This window comes from Mus caroli, unplaced genomic scaffold (genome assembly GCF_978045245.1).
Source record: "Mus caroli unplaced genomic scaffold, Mus_caroli_1 scaffold_5, whole genome shotgun sequence".
Classification (NCBI taxonomy): Eukaryota; Metazoa; Chordata; class Mammalia; order Rodentia; family Muridae; genus Mus; species Mus caroli.
In genome coordinates this window covers 77,987,090-77,989,933 of record NW_028227260.1, presented here as the reverse complement: position 1 = coordinate 77,989,933, position 2,844 = coordinate 77,987,090, and the positions used below count along the sequence as shown (strand labels likewise).

General features: G+C 47.6%; 1 pseudogene; it reads left to right on the top strand.

Moving 5' to 3' along the window:
- Positions 1-814: 814 nt before the first annotated feature.
- LOC110295472 (transcription factor Dp-1 pseudogene) lies at positions 815-2,340 on the top strand (annotated as a pseudogene).
- The last annotated feature ends 504 nt before the right edge of the window (positions 2,341-2,844 follow it).

Genomic DNA, 2,844 nt, shown 5'->3' with positions numbered 1-2,844 from the left:
TAAGGGCCTGTGTTGTGGGGAAAGATTTTACATGGCTCCATTCATCTCCTAAAGATTTATAGACCATGAACTGTTAGTAGGGGAGAGGTTCATAAGGCATAATTATCCCTAAGAATCTCTATGCAATTAATGATTGCTGTGGGAGGGAGAGAAATTACTTTTAGTGGTGTACCAAATAGTACTGGCAAACCTTTAATCCCAGTACTCCAAGAGGCACGAGCAGAAGGAACTCTGTGGGTCTCTGGTCAGCTTGCTCTACATATCAAGTTCCAGGACAGCCAAGACTATATAGTGAGACCCTGTCTTTTAAAACAGTGAAAAGCTGTTAGGATACAGTTTGGTGATAAAGTGCTTGCCTGGCATCCACAAGGATAATGGATACTGCAAATAAACAAAGGAACTAAGAAATATCTAACAGCTGACAATTCCATTTCTGATCCTCATTTAATTTTGCTGAAAGCAAAGACTTGAAGTAACTTTACTTGAAACAATGTGTTACTGTGCCTTGAAGTTCTGTTATTTTCCATTCACTAATGCCATTGTGCGCTGTATTTGAAAATGTCCCTTTTTGGTATCCTGTACTTTTTACATTGGGGGCAACATCTCCTAGTAAATTTAGGAAGGCCAATTGTGAAAAGGTAAGAAGACATGGGAACCTGTTCCTTTATGTGGATGTGCTTTGGAAAGTTAATATTAGAAAAGAGTGTATTTCTTTAAGTGCTTCTCAAACACTCGAGATTTCTCTGTTAAGAATTCTCTGTTGGCGTCCCGGCGCCGCTGGCTCAGGGCAGGGACCGCCAGGGCCGGACCTCCGGGCCGGCGCCCCCGCGCCCCCCGTCGTCCGCCCCGCGCACCCCGCCGGCCAGCCAGATAAGTCCGGTTTCTTCTGTGGCGGGTACGCAGTTAAAGCCTTGATTTCCTGGATCTGGTAACATGGCAAAAGATGCCAGTCTAATTGAAGCCAACGGAGAACTAAAGGTCTTTATAGACCAGAATCTTAGTCCTGGGAAAGGTGTGGTATCTCTTGTAGGCGTCCACCCGTCCACAGTCAACACACTTGGGAAGCAGCTTTTGCCAAAAACCTTCGGACAGTCCAATGTCAAAATCACACAGCAAGTGGTGATTGGCACGCCTCAGAGACCGGCAGCATCCAAACACTATTGTGGTAGGAAGCCCACACATTCCCAACACGCACTTTGTGTCCCAGAACCAGACGTCTGACTCCTCACCTTGGTCTGCTGGGAAGCGGAACAGGAAGGGCGAGAAGAATGGCAAGGGCCTGCGGCATTTCTCCATGAAGGTGTGTGAGAAGGTGCAGAGGAAAGGAACCACCTCCGACAATGAGGTGGCTGATGAGCTGGTGGCAGAGTTCAGCGCTGCCGACAACCACATCCTACCAAACGAATCAGCTTACGACCAGAAGAACATCCGGCGGCGTGTCTACGATGCCTTAAATGTGCTAATGGCCATGAACATCATCTCCAAGGAGAAGAAGGAGATCAAATGGATCGGCTTGCCCACCAACTCAGCTCAGGAGTGCCAGAACTTAGAGGTCGAGAGGCAGCGGAGGCTGGAGAGGATCAAACAGAAGCAGTCACAGCTCCAGGAGCTCATCCTGCAGCAAATTGCCTTCAAGAACTTGGTGCAGAGAAATCGCCAAGCCGAGCAGCAGGCCCGCAGGCCACCTCCTCCCAACTCTGTCATCCACTTGCCCTTCATCATTGTCAACACCAGCAGGAAGACAGTCATTGACTGCAGCATCTCCAATGACAAATTTGAATATCTGTTTAACTTTGACAACACGTTTGAGATCCACGATGACATTGGGGTGCTCAAGCGCATGGGCATGGCATGTGGGCTGGAGTCTGGCCACTGCTCTGCTGAAGACCTCAAGGTGGCCAGAAGTTTGGTACCAAAAGCTCTAGAACCATACGTGACAGAAATGGCTCACGGATCCATTGGTGGAGTATTCGTCACGACAACAGGTTCTACATCCAATGGCACAAGGCTTTCTGCCAGTGATTTGAGCAATGGTGCAGATGGGATGCTGGCCACGAGCTCCAATGGGTCTCAGTACAGCGGCTCCAGGGTCGAGACCCCTGTGTCCTACGTTGGGGAGGATGATGACGACGACGATGACTTTAATGAGAACGACGAGGAGGATTGATTACTCAACCCGTAGACCCTCTCCCCTTCGAATCAGCTTCAGGAAAGACATGTATAGAGAAAAGAAACTTAAAGTGGGGCTTTCTGTTCTTTTTGGCCTACTCCCAAGAAGATACCCGAGAGTTCTGGAGTTAGATGTGCAGCTCCAAGTGAGGAGTGTGCGCAGTTTGAGCCTAGCTGAGGATGTGTTGTGAAGCCAGCGTGCTAATGCAGAGCCTCTATCTACCTTTTAGGATTTTATGGTTTCTCTCTTTTCTCTCTTTTTTTCTTTTCTTTCTTTTTTGAGTTTGAAGCTTATTTTGCCCCTCAACAGTTGTTGCTGGGTTTGCCTAGGAAACTGTACTGCACCCACACCAGTGACAATGACGAAGTGCTGCCCTGCCTCCGATGTCCAGCACCCAGGTGGTGGACAGCCAGGCTTTAGGATGAAGTTTTCCATTTGTTAAATCATGCAGTGTCCAAAGAACCAAGCCAGTAGCACAGCTCTACTGTTTAACAAGCGCCATACGTCTTATTATGACTCCTTCCTTAAATTATATTGACTGTTGTAATTCCATCGCGTCTGGACACCTTTTCTCTATTGCAGCAACAAATTGCGAAGTAGATTTTGTTTGTTTGTTTTCTTTTTGTTTGGAAGAAGTTTACTGCCACGCTGGTGCAGCTATGGAAATTGTTTAG